Source organism: Cheilinus undulatus, linkage group 8, assembly GCF_018320785.1.
Source record: "Cheilinus undulatus linkage group 8, ASM1832078v1, whole genome shotgun sequence".
In the NCBI taxonomy this organism is placed as follows: domain Eukaryota; kingdom Metazoa; phylum Chordata; class Actinopteri; order Labriformes; family Labridae; genus Cheilinus; species Cheilinus undulatus.
In genome coordinates, this window is record NC_054872.1 from 28,404,853 (window position 1) to 28,431,054 (window position 26,202).

The window sequence follows — 26,202 nt, forward strand, 5'->3', positions numbered from 1 at the left end:
CATGACATTTTTTCATAGACAAGTTCATGATAAACACTTCTCTTGCTTAAGCTCACACATTTCAGTTATATCACATTATTTTGCAGTTAGCATAAAAAAAAACGTTTTTTTTTTTTTTGTTTTCCTCTGTGCATTTACATTATTGTAATCAGATTACAAAACACTATAAAGGCCTGTGGCTTTTTCAGCACTGGCAGTGCTTATTTTTAATTCAGAACCATTGTAGCCCAGTGTTCTGAGCGCTCGGTGCCCTGGGCAGAAAGAATGCCCTTAGTGTCAGCTGTTCTAGTCGACAACACTTGACGCGCTCTTTAACTTTTGAAACAGTGCTGCACTCATTAATGTCACTTCTTCCTTTCTTGCCAATCAAATTCAAGAAGGGGTAAGACTTCTGACAATAGTGGAAGAGAAATTAATCTGATTCGTCTTTCCTCATCTTTCTTCAAGGGTAGATTTCAGGTCTGCAGCTGCTGCCTGTGTCAGGACAGGATTCCTTTACATTGGATGTCATCGGTGTGATATTTCCTTGAAATACGTTAACTATGAACACATAGAGCTTCTTTGAAACAACGTTACAGATTCTATCAGGGAAAGTGGGATTAATTTTTGTAAGGAACAGTAAGCGCTGGCAAGAAGTTCTCGGGCTGAGGTCCTGAACGTGGCCAGGACAAAGAAAAAAACTGGCTATGGACACGCAGCCTAAATGGACTACAAATGCATTATTTCAAACACATTTTACCAAGCCTTTTAATGTATGTAAAAATTTACAGCCTCTTAGTGTACAGCAGACTGGGTAGATGCTGAAATAATTATTTCCTTATATGAAACAGTAAATATGCTGTGAATTGGGAAACAGTTTGAATCAAAAATTAATTCAACATCTAATTGTGACCCTCAGAATCAGAATCAAACTGAATTAGATAAAATCCAATCCAATCCAACTGTGAGATACTGAAAAATCCACATCTCTACAGCCTGTAACCTTGTTATGCTTCTGTTAGTTAAACTTGACCAGGGCCTTTATTATGTTATTTTTTATTTTTATTTTTATAAACCCTATGTCACAATAAGATGGACTTTCCACAAAAATGCTTTATTTAAGTGGTGAAGTATTTTTTTCCATACAGGAATCTTCGGTAAAGATTTACTTAAGTTTGGGGTGAAAATCCAATTTCTGAGAAATGAAATTTAATTGATTTTAGAAATTCTGTACAGGCTTTAAATATGGCTGTTTCTGTGTGTCAGATTTAAGTCCTTTCTGTGTCTGTTTCTGTATTCAAGACTTTGCATTGTGAAAAAAGACAATTTTGACTAAAACTGGTAAAAGTATTCTATATGGTGCAAACTTGTTGAAGTTTATTTCTATTTTGTTGTTTCGCTATGTTCAATATTTTATAAAGCTGACTAAAAGAGCAAGTTCAGATGTACTTCTGCTGCCCTTAAACTGTGCAACTGGCAATAAACATCTATCTTATTTTATTTATATTTAATGAAGCTCTGTTAACTAGATGCTTTAATTCATAACCTAATATTTTTAAACAAACCTGTTCAGGTGAATGAAGGGATCTCTGGTCAGATGTGCAGGGGGCTCCACCAACAGGGGGGCAGAGTGTCAGAGATCCCACTTCCTCCTTGCCTTGTCACTCAAACATGCTCCTGGAACAAGAAAAAAATAGACACAGACTTAAGCCACTGTTTAGCCAAGGGTGTGAAAAGCCAGCGTGCATGCAAAGCAGTTAAATATAAATTCTTAATCCTCGGGTGATCTTGACACACACACACAGATTCTAAGTCAGGATACATCCTAAAGGAGCTTTGTCTCGCTTTCATTCATCTCTTTAGCATCACAGTATCAGCACATGCAGTCGGGGACTGTGGTTTTACCAAATGGCTTGGAACAAAGACAGAGAGCGTGCTGATTGCAGCTCGGGGATGGAAAACCGCTCAGCAACCACAGGAAGAACCGAGAGAAGTTGTCAGTCAAAGGCCTCAGACACACTTCCTGGCTCTCACACACCGTAATAACACTCATCTCTCACATAATCACATAGAGTCGCAGTGTCACCATGCATGTTTTCACTTGTCAATCATTTACATTTGTCAGCCTAGCCCTGTATCTGTTTGCGTTTTGATATAAATCCATCATCTTCCCTCCTTTCACGCCAACCCAAAGGTCAAGCACAGCCAAAGACTTCCAGCCTCAGAGCGGGATCAAAAGAGAGTGAGGGAGAAGACAGAGGGATATGGGGATGGACAACTGACGGATTCTCAGAACTGCTCATTTCACAGGATTAATCTGCTATTTCTGAAAAATCCGCAGAGAATGAAGATGAGAGTGAATATGACTCAGTCTGGGCTTACATTTATATGCGTACGTGTGTCTTTCAATCTGGTCCTTGGCCTACTTCAAAGCCAAGTCATCACTGGGTCCACTGGGATTTTATATTGCCAGGCTGTGTATCTATGTGTACGTGTATTTTGGGAGTTTGTAATACAAGAGGAACCTTATCATTAATCTCCTCTTGCGGGCCTACACACTCCTGCGTTAGTGAGTATGAGGAGGCAATACTGCAGTGCAGGTTTGCCTCAGTATGTGAAGGATTCTGGCCACCTCAGGTGTCTCCTCCAGGGTGAGTCATAACTCCTCATTTGCTCCCCACTTCACTCTCTCTCCTCAGTTCTATAGTCGTCACAAACCGTCTCTCTTGCTCTCCCTTCTCCCTCTCTCTTTATCTCACACACACCTCCACAAAGTTTGAGTGGAACCTAATCCATCTGCAAATTGGAAGCAGGACGAGTGAGAGCATCTATAAATACTCCTGAGATTCCCCTGACAAATCACAAAAGAAACCTGAAGAACCACACGCAACACTGCAGTGCAAAATAGCAGCCCATCTCTGTTTCTCTGCAGAAAAAGCCTTGTCCTCTTCACATCCTGCTTTCTGCCACTCTCTGGTTGTAGACAATGCATGAGTGGTAGACGCTAAGAAAGAAAACCAACAACAACAAAGACTCAGATAATTGAACATACTGAAGCCGACAACGAGTGATCAAAACTTGTACAATGTGGTCTGGCAGTACAGTACAGATCGTTGTGCAAATAAAACAACTCTGAAATTAAAAACAAAGAGATGCTCATTGTCTGTGTTTTACCGGGCTCTTCTCCAGCAGTGCAGCAAAGCTGGAAAGTCCTCCGACATGTTCAGCTAACGCAGCTTTTCTGCCACAAATTGTTTTTCTAATAAATATGAACTCTGCCACCTGTCCTTTAAAACCACAAAAAGTAGTTGTTATACAAACTGCTGTTGTAAAACAGACCTGCTTTAAACATTACACACCTCTAGATATAATGCCTGAGTAGTTGGGTTAACAGATGGACACTTAGTCAGATGTGTAATGCAGAGCAAGTGAGCTGAGATGGACCTGTCCAGTGAGCTATGCCAGTGAAACATGACATTGTGTGGGCCAACACTGCTCTGACTCAAGCATCCAGAGAAAGAGATAATCTGTGTGTGTCTGTGAGTGTGTTGTACTGGATCGTCTCAGTTTGGTTTATAGCCCAGTGCTGCAGTGACTGGTCATATAACAGCTTAAACAACTGTTTAAAGATGTGTCACTTCATTTATGTCCATGTTGAATCCAAAGAGTGGGCTTTAAACTCTGCAGCTGCATAAACTTGCTGGCACTGCTGTCAAAGCTAAGTTAAATGAATGATAAACATACTCGATATACTGCAGCTTTGCCAAGTGCAATGTATAAAATGACTATATCGCGACCAACAAGTATGAATTACATGCAAGTTTCAAGCCATCAAACAGCAGTAATACTCTTTGTCTTCAGACGCCTCTCTCACAGCAGACAGCACACTCCCAAGCCATCCAGACTACTCTCCTCCACGCATGCACGTTTTTGTCTCAGATGAACATTAGAGAGTGAAAAAATGTGAGCACACAGCCAAGGCAAGTTAGTGAGTACTTTGATGGAGAGATGGTAGTTTGAGATGAAGACTTCCAAAAGGAAGATGTTGAACAAAATGCAGTAATCAGTAAAATATGCCACAAGATTACAGCAGCAGTAACACAACACTTCGCCAGAGACGAAGCCCCAGGAAGTGTCGTTGAAAAGCCAGGATTTAAAAATCTCATAAAGATCCAAAGTATGATTTGCCTGGCCACAGGTTTATGCTGAAAACCCACCAAAGTTTTTCATTCAGTGAGAGAAAAGGTGGCCCAGCAGCTAACATCTGTGATCCACTCTTCCACTACAGATCTGTGGTACAGCAGGACCTGTGAGCCTTGTCTCAGCCTAACAGTCCATTTCATTAACAACTTGGAGATGGAAAATGTGTGCCTCCAAAATACTTTGTTTTTTTTCCCCTGATGATCACACAGGAGAGCTCCTTGCATAAGGTCTGAAAAATGCTCTCATGCTATGGAACTTGTCAGACACTGAACAAGTGTGCATCACCAGATGACAGGACTAAAGTAACCAAACATACTCCCACCGACTCATTGGGTGGTATTTGATATTCAGTACTTTGTAGAGAAACTATACAGCTAATATAAACATGTCACACGCAGTTCTTTACCACTAATTTAGCATCATTATGATATTGAACAGCATTATCACATATCACATATTTGCCTCATACAGCACAGGCCTTTTATATGAAATTAAATTGCTAAATCAACTTAAGCAATGCTATTTTGTCAAATCACTGGTGCACAAACATTGGTCTGTCTAAATGTAGTATGGAGACTCCATAAAGGTGGCAGCATAACAAAATACAAGGACCATAAAAGTCTGCCTTATTCAATCAACATGCTTTGCTTTCATTAACTTTGTTCAACAAAGTAGGACAAAAACCTCCCAAAGAGCAGTGAAATGAGCGTCTTAAAGTATGTATGACTAAATAACACAATATGGTGGTTCATTTATTACATGTGATATTTTATATGATGTAAACACAAAAATTCTCACACTGAAAAAATATTTAACCTGTTCAGCAGCGTGCAAATCTCAATACATTTACTCAGTTGCATTATGCAGCCCATGAAAATATTTTATAAGACAACAAATTTTATCTCCAAATATCCGGATCTATTTAAGTTTCTCACCAAAACTTACATCTGGTGAAAGAGTGGGTATTGCTGTGAATTAGATTTTAATATTTATATAATATTTACTTTAATATTTAGACTTCAATCAAGTCTTCAATAAAATATAAATATTTGCCACCAGTGATTAAATTAATGAATCACATCGATCAGGATGATGACATATTTCCATATCAGTAGTTCTGTCCCACCCCTAGTCTGCAATAAAAGTATTTTTCTGTTCTTCATTAGTTTGCAATCTGGTTAAGAGAACAACTGCACTCTGTTTAGCAGATAACCTGAGATTAAGTCTCAGAATTAAATGCGAGCACTCTGTTTAGCAGATAACCTGAGATTAAGTCTCAGAATTAAATGCGACTCCAATTCTCTGCTTTCAATTCTAGTCTTCACTGAATTCCTCTTTTTTGGACTCCTTTTCGTAACAGCTGTGACAAGCTGAGAACCGATGCAAAGAACGCATGTGAGCCAAAAGGCTTGGCTTTCATCATCCCACCCTACTGTTGTTTCTATCGCTGACCCAACCGAACACTCCCCAAATGAATCGGCCAAGTGTCTCTCTGCTCCCACGCAGGCCTCTCCCTCAGTCAGTCTGCGTCTACGTAGTTCCTGATATACGTCCAAGAAAACAGCGAGAGAGCCAGCCTAACAAATGCCGAAGTGAGGATGAGCTCATGGGTAGACTGATGATGAAGTCTCTGCAAGCAAGCAAGCAAGCACATGCTCTTACAGAAATGACTTAAAACACACACCATATGGTTTATGCATGATGTTCTCACATAACAACATGCAAGAAAAAGATGGTGTGCAAAAGTGTGCAGGTTCTAGGCCTTTAAAGCACCAGGCAAAGTGGAGGAGCCCTGAAACAACCTTTGCTCTGGACAGTTTAAAGGGTAGTGTGGGCTGAGCCTAAACTAACAGACAGTCAAATCAGTCTTTCACAATTCCCTAAACTCAGCGTGAACACAGCGTGACCAACCAGCCATGGTGAAGCATAAAACCAAACTGTTCCGCTCTCTCTAAAGACTGCTGGAGGAAGACACAGAGGAAAGAGTGGGTAAGAGTGAAAGGTGTGTTTTTAAAGCTGTGATAGCTTGCTGAGAGCATGAAATGTGAGCATGTGTGTGTTTTTTCCCAGTCAGGATTTCTACATGTGTAACAAGACTCTGTTTGTAGTGCATGTTGGAACAGAGGGCATCCAAAGATGACAACAACAAACAGTGCCCTGTCAATCCTGTGCAAGCAGCCACCACCTTGATGCAGGCCTCCTGCCCTGTCACACAACTCATGTCTCCAGTGGTGTGGGAAAGGAAGACCCTGAGGAGTCTGCAGTCCAGTACGCACGCACAAGCAATGAATCCATGCTATATAGGAACTGGAGGAAAAGTAACAAAAGATGACAACAAAAGCATCACATACAAGTGTAGCTGTAGCTCAACATTTCTGACAGATTTCCAAGGGAAGCCCTGAGAGCAAAAACAGGAATACCAGGAATAGAGCACCAAGAAAAATAGGTAAGAAGCAGCTGGACATGCCAATATGTCACACTTAACCTGGATGTAACACAACAGCTCGCTTTACTTTCTATAATAAGGATGTGCTATGGGAGCTGGGGACCTGTCAGTTTTGAGATGTACTGTATGTACTCACGGGAGGGTGGAGGAAGAAGAACAAAGAGGGACCAAGGGAGGACAGAAAAGGACACACGAAAGGAGGGCAAAAAAGACAGAGATACGCTTCCTGTTTACATAGAAAATGTAGTTCAGGGGGGTGCACTGTTAACAGGCCTGAGAGAGATGCCAGTATATACACACTATACACGCTACACTCACATACACACAATCGCTACCTTTCCTCCTCCATGTCCTGACTGATTAGACAGAACAGATTTAGCCTAAAACTTTCCCTTCAATCTCTGTGTGTTTTGGTGACATCTGGGGGCGTCTGATTTGTTCTCTGCTCCATATCTGGCAGCTTGTCTCTGCTGTGGCCAGCAGCCGTGTTAACAGGATCAAGCTTAAGTGTGTGCATGCTCCCAGATGTGTGTTTTAAACACTCCAGGCAACATTCCCAACCAAGAACAGACTTCTAGCAATTCTTTACACTATGTCCATCTCCTGTAGAGATGCAAAGTCTCAGCCTTTGTGAATGGATGGTCTCTACTGTCAACTTTATTTAACATTTTCTCTTTATTAAAAAAAAAAAAATTGTAACAGTCAGAGCCATGTTTATTTTTTGCTCCCACATTTCTAATCATCAGTTTAAGCATTTACAGAAGATACTAGCATTATATTGCATTGGTTGTAATGTTAAATGTACTAAAAACAACTAGACAGTTATAGCAGCAGCAGTCTTACAGCAGGAGTTGGCTGTTTGCAGTGTTCTAACTGCTCCCAAACTTCAGTGCGCTGCGGCCCCAAAAACCTTTAAACCCTCTTAGGTTCACCAAACCAATTATTTAATCATAACATGAGACTCAGAGTATTTACCTCCTGATTTTTATTTCATAAACAGAGGACTTTAAAGCTAATACCTGGTCCTCATAGCCATTAATGCCACAAGAAAGTTTTGGCCAAGTCATTAAGTACAATTAACAATCCACCAGCGTTAATTTTGTTTAAACAGACATCTGAAGAGTCACCAATATTTTCTTTTCTAATATTAATCTATTGTTGTGATTCCCTAAACCCTTTCCTAGTAACATTAATGCAGTATAGTTGAATGTTTAATGGCATGTCACCAGTTAATTCAGCACCAGTCAAACCATGACACCCACTCTATGAGACCAAAAGAAATCCAGAAAAGTGGACATTCACACATTGGGGTGACAGGTGACATTAAGTTCAATCTTCTGGCTTTTTTGTAACTTCTTGGATTGTAAAAAAAAACCATTTAACATGAAATCAAGTATTATATGATCACTGAAGACTTTATTCTAATTTTTGAAATTATATTTATGGTTTTTACATCAGGTAAAAGGCCTCTCGCAGTCCACTTGTAGTACCCTAAAGCCCAAAAGTGCCCCCCAGCCAATAATTGTAAAAGTAGTACTTGCAAAAGTCATAATTTTGAAGTATATCAAGTATTTATGGACACTCAATAATAAACACAGTATGTACAATTTCCACACTGAAATATTAGTATTAATTTAAAAAGTGACCATTACTATGTTATATTATTTTTTTGACTGAGGTCTTACAGTACTTCAGCTATTTCCCTCAAATTCTCAGAGACACAGACATTCTTAATTTTCATCATTATAAAGGGGCATACCATTTTATGGGGGCTGAAATAGGGTTTTTGAGTTCAACAGCTCAAACTTATCTCTGTAACATGCAAAATCAGGCCAGAGTTTTGATGATGAGCTGTGATGTTGCAGTTGGGCCAAAATCCAGCTGAATTTGTTCAGTCTGAGCCGGCGTTTAAGACCAGCACTGATCAGCACCGCCCACCTCCATGACCTCCTTCTTAATACAACTTCTTGTTTTTAACTGGGGAGTCAGTTCAATAAACAGAAAACTGACATTTTGTTTCCAATGATAAATTTCTCATAATGAGGAGAAATGCAGCAAAAAAGGCACTTCCACATTGCGCTGGAATCAGTCCAAGCGAGTGAGTGTGCATGCACTCAAGCATCGTTCCAGCGCACATGCTTATTCCCTTACTGCCTTTTTCAATGCATTTCTCCTTCATTATGAAAAAGAATGAGAAAACTTCAGTCATCTGTTTTGTAAATAAATACACCTCATGAGGAGTGTTTTTTATTGAACAAAGTCCTATATTCAAAACAAGAAGTAATCAGCGGCTATGGTTGGAGCAGGGCAGCTCTTGTCTGCACTTGTCATATTGTGTCATTGTTTTGGTTGAGAGCTCCCTGATGACAGAATTTTACATACTAATAATTATTACAACTATAGTACTACATTGTTGGTGTTGATGATGCACGATGAGCAAAAAACATTTGGGAACTATGAAAGACAAAATTAGGGATGCTGGATCTGATACTGATATCAGATATCAGTCTGAACCTGACTCAAATAGCTGTACAGGATATCAATGAAAATGGGACAATCCCTGGGGCCAATTTTTGAGGCTGATCTATACAGCTGAGTTCTATGCTATTCTGTGATTCCAGCAAGCTCATGCACATGCTACATCACTGCCTTCACTCCTCCAGTAGACCTGTACAAACCATGGAGGACGCTAACAACAAGGGTTAAGCAGTCTGGATGTATTTCACACTACTAGACCAACAACCTTCAAGACTACAAGCAATTCATGCACAGCTCCTGTTACAACAATCAGTTTAACTATGTTTAACTAATTTAACAAAGACTACGGGAAAAACAAAAGGAAACAGAGCACTAAACTGTTTCTATGTGAGAACCACAAAAAGTTATTCATTTAACACTATTACCAGATCGGTATTGACATCAGCAGAACCCCAAAGCCCGGGAATATCACCTTAAGAATTCAAAAATTCATACTCTTTTAAAAGATTTTAACATAGTTTTCCCATGTTTCAACACTCAGAGTTGTTCTGAATACATTTTTGTTTGAGTAAAAGTCTGTAGAGCAAAATCTGCTGAGAAAACACTTTAGTTTTTACTTAGACTGCATTTTTAAAATCGATTACACAGTTTCATTACTACCATTAATAATGATGATTTATTGACACAGACTTTCAGCTTTGAGATCTATCTCTACTGCAGAGTATTAGGGGTTAACTCATTTTCAGGAGAACAGGGGCTGTTTTTATCTGCTTATACTGCAAAAACATTACTGATCCTTTTTTCCTACAATGCCAAGTAAGTGCTTTTAATGTTCCACAACTTTAATAGGCACAGAGTTCAGGTGACATGATTCATGTGCAGAAGACATCTGGAGACCCCACACAATAAAGCGTCTGAGCTGAGCCCGCTGAGTCCCGGCGAGTGTGTAAAATATCCATCAACAGCCTTCAACAAAAAAGCACATCTGACATTTTTCCACGGTAGTGAATGATATTTAAATCTAACTGTTCAAACAGTACATTAAAAGCCATTTATCTACAAATAAGACATATTAATAGCTGCAATCATGTGACTGACCAATCTGTTTGTATGCTTTATCTTCAGTAACGCTGCTAATTATTGAGCTTTAACAAGAAGTTTACACCACTGAGTGCATGTTTATTTTCAAACTTGACAATCAATAGCTTACTGCCAAGTAAAACCCCACACAAGATTCACTGAGCTCATTATTAAGAGTCTTTTATCATTGGCTGCATGATTAATAACAACTTCATCGTTAGCGTGATAGGAGTATTCACATTTACCACATTGCAAAAGACCAAATTTATCACAAGTCACTAAAATGACTAAAAATGCTTTCTCACCGACATGTACACATTAAACCCACTGGAGGCCCTAGTTTTATGGTCATGCTTTCACAACACTTTGATGCAGTAAAATTAAGATCTAGAACAGCTATCGGCTCTTCTTATAAAGCATATATTATACATTAACCATGACACCAAACTGCATTCAAGCTGCTATGCCAAAAGGTAAACAGCATCATACAAATGCACACAGTCCAAGATCTGTGGCTCAGTAGGTAGAGTCAGTTGTCTCTCAAACGGTTTGATCCCTGGATTCTGCTGTCACGTCTACGTGTCTTTGGGTAAGACACTTAACTCCAAATTGCTCCCAGTGCTGTATCAGTGGTGTATGCATGTGTGTGAAAAGGACTGGCTCAAACAAATGGCCACTCCCCATAGCAGCCATCATCATCACTGTATGAATGTGGAGTGAATAGGTGTAAATGGGTATGTGTGAGCTCTCTGAGCAGCCAGATGACTAGAAAAGCATTATACAAGCTCAAGTCCATTTACATAACTTCCAGTAAGCCCTCACTGTGAGCTCTAAATGTCAGTAATAACTTTGGTTTAGTGGCTGCAGGTGAAATTTCCCTATGACTAAGCTGACAGTGCGGTTTCTAATTTACCCTTATTAAGAAGGCAGACAGATCTTCATCTCCACTTCTAACACCACACCTCTTCAGATCCTATTTTCATCAGGCTAGCTCTGTAAGCTGCATGTCTGAATGTTTCAAACACATACATCAAAGTACACAGAAACATGGGTCTAATCAGTTAAACAACCTAAGTGCTGTGTTTAAGGTCTGTGAACATCCGGGGTAATTCATGATCTGATCTGACATGACAGAGTATGATGCAATATGCAATATCTGATATGTGAGCTAGGATAACAATATGATATAGCCATTCTACAACAATGTATGACCTAAGAAACCATGTCCCTAAAAAGCAATTTGAGTATTAATGAATGGATTAACCTAATTTATTAACTTAGTGTCAGTTTCCCTCCAGATTTCACATCATCTCTTATTTTTCTTGTTGTCAAGCATACCCTGCCGTCTTCTTCTTCTGCACTGATGTCAACGTCTTCTTTAGACAATTAACTCCTGTCCATTTTATCCATATTCATGTCATTAATACCACCACAAGGAGTCATTAAGAAGTGACAAATTGTATTTTTGTTTAAATAAAATATGAATGTCTGGCACCTGTAGTTTGACGATTGTGCCACACAAGTGAGGGTGATGATATGGTTCTGATATTCTGTCCAAACCCAAGTGAGCACACTCATAAAAGGTACAAATTTTAAAAGATCAAAGTTCAAGAGCAAAGTGCACATTGTCCCTTGATATGTTTTTACGCTATCTTTTTTGTTAATTTTTCACTCTGCCTGTCCCCCTACAGTAAGCACAGAGGCAGTATCCTGCTGCTGTCCCTCCTTACAGAGCTGCAGCCACACTGACCCACATCCCAGCCTCTGGCAGATTACACTGCAGCACAAACACGCACACACTGACACACACAACACACACATTCCCGAGATACATGAGCACAGTGCATCTGACATTTGTGGCTTGTAGAAATGCAATTTCTGATGGCTTAGCATACTCGCCCGCATGCACACACACACACACACTGAAAAAACAAAGGGCCTGTTGTTCTGCAGTCCATCAGCCAGGAGTAACTGTTGATACGGCTATCAGTGTGACCGGGCCAGAACAACTGCACTCAAAGAGTCCCCTGACACACAAACACAGGGAGCCCACACACACATGTAGGCAGTCAGTCAGAGGAGCAGCCTGGTAGCAGATAGGAGCTGGAGATGGATGGTTGTGTGTGCCCAGGGGGGAGCTGTGTACAGTACCTGGGTCAGGGTGAGCCTGGGGCAGATAGCTCTCTCTGTCACACAACAAAGACAGAGTGCAGAGCAGCAGCCACAGCAGGGGTTTGTCCTCTCTGCCCTCCTCTACTTCTTTTTGAACTATCAGTTCTTTGCATTTCGGGGACACACTCTGCCTACAGTTGTTTTTGCAAAATTTCATGATCCAAACAACCTTGGTATTTCTGTTCCACCTTTGTCATTTTAGTCATGCTGTTTATTTCTTCTCTGTTTTTTAAAGATCTTATTTTATTGTATCTGTTTGGGTTGACAGGTCCTTGTAAGATGCTAATACAGTCTACAACAAAACAGCAAACAAAATGGCAAATAAGTAACGGTGTTGAGAGAAAGGATTTAAAAACAAGCTAAAGGTGAAAACTAATCTGATTTGATGTTCCACATACCTTTCCTTTTTGCCCTTAATTAGGATGCTTATGCTAGTCAAGTACAGAGCAGAGGGATGCTATGAGAGAATAAGATGCCTCTTAACCACACAGATGCATTTTAAATCTTTAAAAACCCACAACTGACTTAACAGTTGTGTAATTAGAAAACCAGTAAAACCAAATAATCCTGGCTGAATTAAATGATCGGTTTGTAAATATTTTACTTTTTGAACCAATGTTAACATTTCAAAGGTCTAAATCTTTGACAGTAAAATAAAAGGCTACGTTGAAAGATTTCTTTTTTCCCCCACTTTCATAAATTCAGCAAGCTCAGTGACTAACAACAGAAATAATTTTGAGGGTAATATTTAGCCTATAATGATCAGAGCTTTCAACTGATTTTTGATTTGTTTTTTTGGACTGACACTCTCCAGTTGTTGGCTGATTAGCACGATACCAACCAAGATCTAATCAGTCCTGCAAAGAGAGACAGAAAAAGAGCGAACGTGCAGCAGCAGGTTATCCAGGAGCCTATTTCATGAGGAGGTTCAACAAACTCTGAGTCTCACCCTGAGTCCTGAGTTGATCTACCCTCTGTTGAAAAACTCATGAGTTTTCAGCTTCACAACAGAAAATTTGAGTTAGTTCAGCTTGTGCAACATGACCATTAAAAACCATCATCAATGAAGCCCGATACAATGAGTCACCATGGCAACAGATGAAAACAAGAGGCCCACTCGTACATATTAGAAATACACATGCAGACAAACAGTGAGTATAAACATAAGTAGTATTTCTTCAAGTTACACTGATTCAGAGGCAAAATAGTGTAGGATGTAGTATAAGTGCTACATGAAAGAAAAAAAAACAAGATTTAGAAATAAATGTAATATTAAAAGATCCAGGTTATTAAATAATGATAGTCTTATCTTTCTGAGATCAAAGCAGTAAGTTTGAGAGATTGTAGGAATAAATTACAAAAGTTTTAATTTGAATATATGGTTAGATGGGGTATTTTGAATTGTGATGATGACCTATATTAGGCCAAAATACAGTAGGCTGATAATTAGGCTGTTGCTTGCAGACAGGATAATGGTTTAGATAAGCTGCTTGTACTATGAATGTATTCTATCAGAATCCTTACTGTTACAAAGACTGTAATGTGTTAATTTTATTTTATTGAAATAACTTGTTAATGATACAAACACTGGACATTCAGAATAAACCCTCCAAATGAAAGGAGTCTACAAATTGTCCACTTAAATAACTGTCTGTATAAGCCTTTCTCTAATTTCTTCAATTACAATTTCGGTATTAAAATCTTTACTTACAACTTTAATTTTGTACATACATTGAATTTATCAAACAAAGTTTAAACTTTAATCTCCAAGACTAAGATTTTCATCTTAAAATGTGGCTTAAATTTGCTGCTTTATTCAATGCCTGAATCTTAATGTGGATCCATTTAATAGGCCGATTTAACCACACAGGATGGTGGAATGGTGTGCCTACTGGTGGAATATTATTTTTACTTAGGTGGCATCAGTGGAAGAAAAGTGGACTTGGCAGCAGCTGAACATGACAGTAAGACAAAGTTCAAACAGGTAACGCTTAGGCATAACAAGCTCACCTCACTTTAATCATATTTGACATAGGCCTATTAAACAAAGTAAAGATCATTCAGTAGCTACTTTGTGCATTAGGTTTATCCTTGGCATAATGCTGGTTTCAAACACATAGATATCCTCTCACCTATATCCTGTTTAGTTCATTAATTAAGACTAATTTAATTAACATTTACCAATGTAAAATGAACTACCTGCAGAGTCATACAACACAGTCATTACAATCTGACAAAAGCATGTCATGATTAATAAAATAACAAAAGAGGAGAGATGCAACAACTGTGAGAATTAGGACAAATACCAATACTGCTGTTTGAAATAAAAATATAGCTGATGCCAATGTTGAAAACAGTATTTTTGAAATTTTTCTTTCTTTCTGCAAAGTAGCTGGTTGCATCGCTTTTAAAGTACATGTGATGCGTGAAGGAGTTCGGCAACACGTCTCCAACACCACCAGTTTGATTTTGCATCTAAAAAACCATCACCCTGATGACTACAAGGACTTTCTTAAGATAAAGAATGACAAAACTTTGTGCCAGGGAAAACTCATCAGCAGCCTCTACTTAAGTCATTCGACAAAGCTAAAAAATACAGCAGCGACCACCCAAAGGTAAGGAGCTGAACAAGAAAACCATTGAATCTATAGCTCTTGATAATCAGCCTTTCAGCTGGCTTCCACAGGCTAATGATGCATTTAAAGCCCGGCTACGTTCTAATAATAATAATAAACTTTATTTGTATAGCGCCTGTAGAAACAGAGGTTTACAAAGTGCTTTGACAATAAGCAGAATCTCCTAGCAGGCATTCATAGCCTTACCTGAACTACAAAACTTTGTTTCCAGTCACTCATTAAAGCTAAACATATTAGCTTCACCATGGATATATGGACATCAAGTGTCCGTCCTGTTAGCATGTTGAGCCTCACTGCCTCAGTGGATATGAGGATTTCACTCTTAAAAAGCCTGTCCTGCACTCACAGGAGGGCTCACTCAGCAGCTGCAGTTGCAGCTGTTTTTGATAATATGTTTCTGATATGGAAAATAGAGATTAAGAACGTGCATGTCATGCTACATGACAGTGCGCGAAACATGGCAAAAGCAATGATGGACTTCTGTGTGCCAAGTCTCCACATTCGAAGGTCCACGAAGGTGTCCTGTCTCCAGCATTGGAGATGTGGGTGTCACTGAGTTGTTACAGAGCTGTTTACAGTGAAATGCCAATTAAACTTGGTTGCTTAGTTAGTTTGTGCTGTTTAAAGCAGAATGAGGAGAACTACTTCAGTTTTATATCTGTCCTTCATCTCGAGTCTCAAAAATTTTAAAGCATATTTAAGCTCTGAACTATAGCTGTATTTTTTGCATTTAAGAATCTTTTTGTTGTCATTTAAAGCACTTTGTCAGGCGTATCTCAGGGAGTCATCCTGCAAACTGGCTGAGTAATAAGGAGAATCAGTCTAAATTTATAAGCTATCCTTTTTTTCACTGTGGAGCTCAGTGTCAGCGGGTTATTTTGCTGTTTTTTACTGCCCTCAAAGATGTGGATGACTTTGGCTGTGCTGTTAAAAATACATGAAGCATGTAATTCACATGTAACCCAAAGACATGACTGTAAGTTTTTCATTAGTGTATGGCTGTATTTCAAAAAAAAAAAAAAAAGATACAAAAGTTCTGTCAGTTTCTAAAAAAAAAAAAAAAAAGACTACCAATAATTTAAAATACATTTGTTGTACAGGATGGAATTGGTGTTTTTTACAGAGGAAAAATGTAATTAAATATCAGTATCGGCCAAAATGAGTTTTAAAATATCGGCATATCGGATATCGGTAAAAATCCAATATCGTGCATACCTTATCTCTGATGGTATGGGGTTGCATTAGTGTCTTTGGCATGGGCAGCTTACACATCTGAAAAGGCACTATCAATACTGAAGAGTGTATAGAGGTTTTAGGGCAACAGATGCTTTCATCAACAGCAACCACATCTCTTTCAGGGAAGGCCTTCCATATTTCAGACAGACAATGCTAAACCACATACCGCATCAATCACAACAGCATGGCTTCACAGAAGAAGAGTCTGGGTGTTGAACTGGCCTGCGTGCAATGCAGACCTTTCACCAATCAAAAACATTTGCCAAATCATAAAATGAAAATTTTTGCTAAGAAGAACCAGGAATGTTGAGCAGCCAGAATCCTACATCAGACAAGAATGGGACAACTTTCTCTCCCAAAACTCCAGCAACTGGTCTCCTCACTTCCCAGATGTTTACATACTGTGGTTGAAAGAAGAGGGAGTGTCACACAATGTTAAACATGGCCTTGTCCCTACTTTTTTGAGATATGCCGCTGCCATCAAATTCAAAATGACCTAGTATTTCATTTTTCAAAGAATGGTAAAATGTCAGAGTTTCAACATCTGATATATTGTTTTATTGTGAATGTAATATTAATTCATGACATTTGCATATTATTACATTTTTTAATCCAACAGCCAAACTTTTTTTAAATTGGGGTTATAAATGATTCTTAAAAGTTATTGTGCAAAGATCACAGAAATCATATGGATACAAACATAGGCTGATGCATGGTAAGTCAATTGTTATGTCTGCACAACATATGATGCATGATAATGTATAATAGTATTAAGTCATAACACAATAATTCAGTATGCTGAAAAAGCTTGTGTTTATTTGTCAGTTAATTTGGACCACAAGCCAAAGTGGACTGTCTAGACTGTGACTGATTAGGCTAATCCAGAGATTACTCAGATAATGTGCACGTTTTTTTAATTGACAAATTTTTACTGGTCGGTGAGAGGGTGTCATTTCAGCCAGTTTTTCTTTGGTTGACTTCAGTCCTATTGTTCATGTGTCTGTTGTACAAATAAAATAGTGTCAGAAACATTTAAAAAAAAGAAGGCCCCAAAACAAAAACGTCAGACTGAGCAGATGAGAGACATCTGTCTGTCAGACAATTGTTTCTCCACTAGTCAGCAGAAATTGGACGTATTCCACTTCCTCTTATGGCGTGTGCACAGGGGGGTTTTGGGCAAGGAGCAGGGCTGTCGCCATGACAACCATGTCTCTTCCTGTTGGGTCATTTCTCAGTCTGAAACAGATGCTGTAAGCTAGTGTTTCCCAACGATTTTTCCTTGGAGCCCCCCGCTACATGTGCATCAGAAAAGCAGCCCCCCCCCAGGACCAAAGAGAGGAAAAAAAGTGACACACTGCTTCACTGATAAAACCCTAAAAACCCTAAAAAAGACCCATGCATGCTTTTCTTATCAAAAGACCTTTGTATAAACTACTTAATAACTGCTTTATCATGGTTTTAGTCAATATTTGCAAATCTAATTTTGGCAGCCTCAGAACAGGCAAAACCTTGCGCCCCCCTTAAGATCTTTTGCCCCCCCCCAGTGGGTCCCGGACCCAAGGTTGGGAACCAGTGCTGTAAGCAACACAGGGAGACCTGACCAGCACTCTCTTACAAAGACAGTTATTGTTGGAGCTGAGCTTATCCTGGTGTAGTTATTGGATAACACCAGATGAAGCTGATGCAGTTTAAGTGACTTTATTCTGTTCAGGTGTTACGAGTTCCTCTTACTGCATTTTACAATGCAAGCACAGAATAAGAAGTCAAACCCATAATAGGATAAGTAGAAGTACTAAAGCGAAAGCCAGTTAGTGTTGCAACAACAAGTTCATTACAAATTTAGGTCCAGCTGGATTTCACTGAAGCTTATAAAGCTGTATTGACACTTAGAGATGTATAAGGAATGAGGATTCTGATACTGGCAACATAAATGGGAGTAAGGTTCAAAATTAACATACATATTGAATTCTGCAATGTCTTTTCCCTTGTACGGTTAGCACAGGCAATTCTTCTTGTCCAGCCTCTACTGTGCAGTTCTGAGTCATCATCATAAATTTTGTAATTTAATTATTCTTAACTCTAGAACACAGCAAAAACATAATACCTTTAAAACTGATATATTTGCCACTAACTAAATTTAATCTGAAGTTTCATACTAATCTATTTCTGTAACAGATCAATAAACTAAATGAAAGAGGAGGTTGGATTAAATAAAATATACAAATGAGCTGACTTTACTGGAAAAATTATGCAGATTAAGTATTATTTAAAAAGTGTTAAAATTCCATCAGAACAAATAGTTTTTAAAATCCCATAATCAACTAACCACATACGCTAGATTGACTGTTTCATATATCTATCTCAGGATGTATATCACATTCATTGATATCCAATTCAATCCAATCCAACGTGTTTGGGAAGGGCAGAACTTTTTGAAAAATTTCTCTGAAGGTGCCTTGATGAATGCTTTGTCTGTCACGTTCACTACACACCAATAAGAGTGACAAGACAAAAGGCAAGTGCCGTCATATTTTGTGAATGATGGAGCTTGCTGGAGGATCAAATTCCACGTTTGACTGGCATCCAGATGTTTCTGCGAATCATTTATGATAGCCAGACAGCTTTTATTCTTCTGCTGACTTTCAACACACTTTTTTCCTTTCAAAAGTAACAATTCAGGCACTGTTAAGGCACCAGTACATTATAAAAAGTATTAATTTAGCACTGGTATCAGAAAAAACCCTAATGATACCCAACCCTAGTTCTATGTGCATGCACTAATAGAAAGATGTCAAAGTGCAGTTGCCAGTGAAGATGCACCATATGAGCTGTTCGAGAGCTGGTGCCTTGCTCCAGGGCACCTTGACGGTACTTAGAAAATGGACTGGTACCTCTCCAGCTACCAGACTTATATCCAGACTTAACATGATTGGGACTTGGATTGACAACCCTCTGGTTCCAAACTCAAGTCCTAACAGACTGAGCAACTGCTGCCCCTGAGTAAAGGAAAGCTATCAGTCCTTAACCTTTGATTTTACGGTCTCCCTCACTAGTGTGACAGCTGGTATCTCTATAAACTTTCTTAACCAGAGCCTTTAAAGCCCACGATGGGAAATCAGACAACACAGGCAGTAAAAAGGGTATGAATAAAGAAACGAAATAATTTTTTAATGGGTATCTCCCTTTTCTGAAGCACAAAACCAACCAGTAGTTTGACAGCATTTCCATTTTCAAACAAAAGAAAATGTATCAATTAAAATTTCATGGAGTGTAACATCTTTGCTGAATGAGTGTTCGACTCTTGTGAATGTTTCTGACATTTCCACCCAGTTCTCAGTGACAACAATAAACAAGTCACAGTGTCTGCCGAGGAAACCATCATTCACTTGCTGGAATGCAGATCATTTACAAGTTTGGACTCGCTTCTTCAAAATATTTATGTATTCCAAACCACAATGATGCATCACAGATTTGAGTTCACCCCAGAAAGTTCCTCCATCAAGTTTTGTAAATAATAATAATTACAGAGCATGTTTTGCTGCAGACCATTTAAACTATAACCACACATGCTCAGAGGCAGCAGAATATGGGTATAGACATACTCATTTTTCTGACATTATCCAGCAGGCTTATCTAAAAATGGCTTTAAATGAAGCAGCAGCTGTTACGTATATTAAACTGAAGTGAGGAGTGATCTCTTCCATATTTTTCTAGAATTTAGAATTGTGCTGAGCTTAAATTACTGTCGACTTACTACCTAATGATGTCTCCTCTATTCAACAGCAACAACAGGGATGTACAGGCGAGCAAACTGCGAACAGAAATAGACCATTCATTCCTCGATGAAGGAGAACCAATGCTGGAAACAAAGGACTGCAGCAAAGAGATGAAATAAACCTCAGCTGAATACTGGGCTAAATCCTATTTCCTTATCATTACGCCAGCAGAAACAGTGTGTCCATCCAGCTGAGACACACAGTGTGTGACAGGCTCTGAATCATGTGTAGAAGCTCTATATGCAGTCTGAACATCCTGCACCATGGCTCAGGCCAGCTGCTCTTGTTGTCTTGAAGGCTTTACAGTTGAAGAGAAGCTGTTTATGAGGAATCAAAGTACAGCGAACAAGGCAGTGAATGAAACATATCACATGTGCGCAACAATCAATCTCACAAACAATGAATGCTCACACATCTGAGGTTTACATGTTCTTACTGGCCTTCAGTTGGTCCCAGCCTGAGAGGGAGTGCAGAGCTGGCAAGTCTCCCTGGTGGCACTGACTGACCCACTTCTGTGCAACTCTATCCCTAATGTGACCCACTGGAAAGCTAGAGGACATACACATATGCACATTCACACACAAACACTGACACAAAACTTGAACCCCCAGCTGGCAAACCCTCAAGGACAAAGAAAAAAAATACTAAATGCTGTTGATGGCTATCTCTCTCTCCCTCTCATCTCTCAGTCTCCTTTTCTGTTTCTCTCACTTTGTCTGAAGATCAACCATTTAACTCTCGGCCGTATCTGATCTAGCTAAACAAGCTCTTTACATCCGGAGTCAGTTTCTGTGCTGGCTACACTTTATCAAGCAAGCCTGGGACCTTATTGAATGTAATTTCCCAATCTAACATACTACAAATTTCCTGTCACTATCTGCTATCTCTTCTCTACTAAGGGCTAAAAAAAGACTTTAAATTTGATGTTGTGGCACACGGAGAAATGAACATCAGAGAGGCAAGTTAAGCTTCTTCTATAGCAGTGTAACCTGTAAAAACCACAGAAGCAAAGAGTTGACACGAGTCTGTCTGATGAGCTTTGTGATCACACAACATCCAAAAAACATAATCCACCTTTGAGAAGGAGCTGGCAAGGAAGTATTCAGCAACAACATGTCTTGGTGACACTGGTGATTGTTCAATGTTTCCTAGAGAGAGGAGGACTTGATTGAAGAAACTGAGGGGAAAAAAACAAAGTCAGGGTGACATTTTACTGGCTGGAACAGATAAGCTCCCTCCAATTTCTCTTTGGCATTATGAATCCACATTAATGAATTTATAAATCATTTCAAGGTCACAGTTTCTCTTGCTTGTTTGTTAATTTAGTCTGCAAGTCAATTTAATTTTCATTATCTTAAAATCTCTAAATCATCCAAAGTTTGGTTTAGAAAATTGCAAACAATTGTGTCAACTTGTCATCACAGTTTCTCTCTGCCTCAGGCTTCAAATTCCTCACACTGAAGGAAAACATTTTTGCATGATAAATGGCTACAATAATTAAATGCTTCTCCGCTGTACTGTTGATTGATTGTATATAAAGCAACCTATTTGTTAATTGAGCAATTGTTTCTGCGCTGATTACATTTTAAACTGCTTCTCATTCATGCCAAGTCTCAAGAATGTTAATCATTTTAGTTGAAAACAAACAAAAAGTGAAATTACAAGGAATTTGACCTATTTTTATCATGCTCTGTAGCCAAATATTCTAACCAGATGCTAAGACTGGTATATTTCTCTGCTGCTGATGTTGGATCTTAGCAGCTGTGCTTTTTTTTTTGCATCACAAAATCCAGGTGACCCAAGTTTTCAGCCAGTATTAGCCTACGTTGCATCCTGTTTAATAGGGGTGTGAGTGAGTTTGCGTTGATGTGTGTGTTTGCATGTGTGTCTGATCCGGCAATAGTCTGGACGAAGGAACAATGGCATTCCTGTGCTCAGAGCTCCAGGTGGCTGTGGAAACCCAATCCCAAACCAAGCCTCAGTGGCACAGAGAGTGCCGGGAACGCCGAATACTGCTGCCTCCCTCCGGAGACATGGGCCAGAATAGGGCTATTGTTCCAAATCCTCTCGGAGCAATAAATGTAGCATGGCCACCTCAGATGACAAACAAATACACTAAGAATTACAATCTAATATCAAAGATTTTTAACATTAAACCTATTACTTTAGACAGTGTGAGGCAATACAAAGGAAATGCATCATCCTGATTAAGAATGCACAAAAAGGTATTATTCAAATCAATATTTAACTGATAATGTTGCCCAGCATGCTGTTATTATCATAGTTACCACCTGTATAAACATTACACTGTAGTTACACACATGGCCTATGAGCTAAAGCCACAGTGACGTACCTCGACACATGCCCACATGTGTTAATGCACAACCAAAGCACTGATGTCATTCATTTCTCACACACAAACCTATGTCTTTAATCCTAACTATTTGACTTGCTAAGTGTGGCTTCAAAACAACGATCCAAATGAGCAAATGCCTTACAGCAGCCTCCATGCAGCAGAAAACACACAAAAATAAGCTCATCTCCTGACGCCTGAACACACAGTCAACACACACAGGGCAGGAAACGCATCATGCCGACTCCACGGCCTTGAAATGAGGAACATGATTCATTTCCTTTCATGCTGGACAGACGTGCCTTAACACAGAGCTGAGTTCGTACATACCTCGAGGAAAAGCTCTTAATATGATCCATTTTATTACACAGATCAGGAAAATGCATGCTGAGAAGTCCTCTTGTTCTGTATACATTCACAACCAAGGCATTTCATTTCATCAACCTCCTTAGGTAAGTCAGAGCTTCTGTAATGTAATCTAGCTTTTAACTTGTATGTTCTCAAAGCATGATCAAAGCTCATGTTCAGACACCATGGGACAAAGCTACAGGTAGCACAAACACTGCAGCTTCCCTCCAGCTACACAGCATATTTTACTGCTGCACATGTACAGGCAAAGCCACACACACGCACACACACGAGGGATAAATAAAACATACTCCTTGCCTAACCCCCTTTATGGACTGTGACAGATTAATATAATTGGTTTCCTGTCAATGCTACATCTTCATCTGCTCCTTTCTGTAGCCACGGACTCTTGCAGGATTGATAGTGAATCTATTTTCTTATCTTCTTTTGAGATAATTACTGTTAATGCGTGCTCACCCATGCAGACTCATTCTCTCAATGAGCCTCACTTTCTCACGCAAGCACAAATACGTTAGGCCCTATAAGCATCCCCCAAACCCTATAAAAGGTCTCTTGGAGATTGAATTACATGAATTGTAATTAACCCCTGTAGTACAGATGAAGAAGGCCCTAAAAAAGGCAGTCAAGCAAATATGGGAGGATCCAGATATTGGTTAGTTTCCTACTATTAGGCTAAGCTAAATCATCTGACCTCTATTCAGGACACAGGACACACAACCGGGAGCAACCAGGGGTTAAATTCCGGGAGTACAGCTCATCTTTCCAGGCTGAAGCTCCGAATATGTTCACAGAGAAATAAGGAAGCGTTCACCAGGAAGACGAGCACACATAAAGGCAATTTAGCAACAACGGGTTTACTATAAACTAGGACATTGGGGAAAGGGTTATCATCATTATTGGGCGTCATCTAACTGTCTCAGCAGTCGTTTGAATAGACCGTTGGAAAAGTCGCTGCAGTCAAATGCGGCAACTGTAAGATAATGTTATCCTGGCAGTGGCCCATTCACGAGAAACCAAAAGTAAACGCTAACATAGAAGTATTGATAAGCTTCAATATCACAGACAAGGCAGGCTTTCTCCACTCAGTTCTTTGGAGGCTGGTTGTTGGAAAGCTATTGACGGTTAAATAGCAGAAAAGCAAAGTGACATAATGTGTGCTTAACGGTGAGTCGCATCACATCCCCGTTGCTTGGCTGCTTCTGTCAACAAGAAGCTCCCTGCCATAGCGCCACTCTGGATAACGTTCACAAGCCCGCTATACCTAGTGTGGCTTCAAAATCTAAAATAAATATCAATAATGTGGTGTTTATGAATGTATTATTCACATACCTTGAGTGACAGGCCACCCCAATCCACTGCTGTGGCGCAGGACACCGCAGGCTAGCTTCGAGGCAGAAAACAGACGCCGATACGGTTCAAAGTATCACGGCTAAGTTAGCGTAGCTAGCTTAGCGAGCTAACGATGGGGGGAGTGTGGTCTTCTCCTTATGTCGTCGAGGCGAGCCAGTTACCTCAAAGAGAAGCAAACCGGAGAGGAGGTTTCTTCTCCCGCTGAACGCGGTAACAACAGCGCAGTCCAGTGTCAAAATGTAGTATTAGAAGAGGCGTCCATTTTAAAAGGGCGTTAAAATGACTAAGCTACGGTTCAGTCGGCAGCTCTACGCTGTGCGGCGTTGAGGGTTTAGGTCTCCCCGGGCGGACGCGCTGCCTCTGCCTGCCTGGCCTGGCTCTGTGTGACTGAGAGCGAGGGAGAGAGAGAGAGGAGCCAGGGTAGGGATGTGCGGAGCAAACTGAGGCAGCATCACTACTCATCCCTCCCTCAACCCGGAAGAAATACTACAACTGATCTTATGGTTTTTTGCATGGTCCAGAAATGGGAAAATGCTGTTGATTTCTGCAGTAGCAATCAAGGTGGATGTAGGCTATCATTTGCCACTGATACAGATTAGAAAGTAACGAAGTACTAAGTCTTGCACTGCGTTTTTCATCAAAATTGCTTTCAACAAAAAAGCTATTAAAATCGAGATTGTGGGTCTAGATTTTGCCCTCTTATCATTAACTAATCTCCCCAGCAACACATAATACAATGATTAACACCTACAAAACACAGTAAGCTGTAATAGTATTGAAGAAGTTTTGACTTTGATGTCCTCCTTGGTACTTTATATGGCTTTTCTTACCTTGGCTTGACGACCAAAAATCCTATACTATCTTTTAACAGTCTAATACATCACTCATGGGGAGTCTCTGCTGTGGGAAATGTATTTTGAACTAAGGGCTGTTGTGGCAGCACAGTTTTTTTTTCAGTTCATCTGACACCTACCTTGCTGCTGCGGTTTCTGCCATCTATAATGCAACATAAAAAAATCAGTGTAGTTGTTCATGGTCTCATTTGCTTGTGTAGATTATAAGCAGGCCTGCCCAAAGAAACGGTTTGGCCTCTGAAAGGCTCAGAAAATGGGTCCAGATGACAAATGTCAACAGATGCACACTGGATTTTAGCACAAGTGGTTAACATTCACCTCTTGGGCATGGCTATTTTCTGTTTTGGATTGGACATAATTGCTGCAGGTCTTAACATAGCTAAAAACTCTGACATGACAGTCCAATAGGCCCACCCACTATGTTAGTATTAGAAAAATACTTGCCCATACCATTTTTAGAAGAGGGATTTTACTTTAAGATCTAGCCACAGTATATTGAATGTGTATTTTTTTTTTTTTACTTTGATAGGTGAGAATAGGCATTTAGGTGTAATGTAATCACTATTTATGGTGCCTGTCAAAAGTATTTGCCCTTTTATTGAGTTTATGAACCACTCGTGGTCGATACATTTTGTCTTTTGTGGCAGAACAAAACAACAAAAAAATAATTTAAATTTCAAAGTGAAAGCAGATTTCAGCAAAGTAATGTCAACTGAATAAAAATGTGTAATGTAAAATAAGTGACTGCATCAATATTCACCTCCTTTGCAATCACAGCACTGAGTCTGCTTGGATAGGTCCAAATCAGGATTGCACGTCTGGACACTGCAATTTTAATCATTCTTCTGCGCAAAACTGCTCAAACTCAGATTGCACAGGGATCTGGCATGAACAGCCCTGTTTAAGTCCAGCCACAAATTCTCTATTGAGTTGAGGTCTGGCTTTGACCCTGTCACTCCAGAACATTCACCTTGTTGTCTTTAAACCATTTCTGTGTAGCTTTTGCTGTATGCTTCAGGTTATTGTCTTGCTGGAAAATAAATCTTCTCCCACACTGTAGTTCTCTTGCAGACTAGATATGATTGTCCTCCAGGATTTGCCAGTATTTTGCAGCATTCAATTTACCTGCCTTCCAGGGCAGGCTATTAAGAAGCATCCCCGTAGCATGATGCTGCCACCACTGTGCTTCACAGTGAGGATGGTGTGTTTGTGGTGATGCATAGCTTGCTGTCTGCCAACCATTGCAGCTACTCTGATTGCCAAAAAGCAC

At 39.6% G+C, this 26,202-nt stretch overlaps 1 protein-coding gene across 2 annotated transcripts in view; it reads right to left on the reverse strand.

The window, feature by feature from the left end:
- galnt1 (UDP-N-acetyl-alpha-D-galactosamine:polypeptide N-acetylgalactosaminyltransferase 1) overlaps positions 1-24,485 on the reverse strand; it is a 64,973-nt gene extending 40,488 nt beyond the window's left edge. The window contains exons 1-3 of one of the 2 annotated variants that reach the window (XM_041793522.1): positions 24,058-24,485; positions 21,081-21,183; positions 1,545-1,656 (exon numbers count right to left, since the gene is read on the reverse strand). The gene's annotated coding sequence lies outside the window, so the exon portion shown is untranslated. The remainder of the gene's footprint in view (positions 1-1,544; positions 1,657-21,080; positions 21,184-24,057) is intronic. The other variant, XM_041793520.1, reaches the window with a different exon arrangement.
- Positions 24,486-26,202: the final 1,717 nt, after the last annotated feature.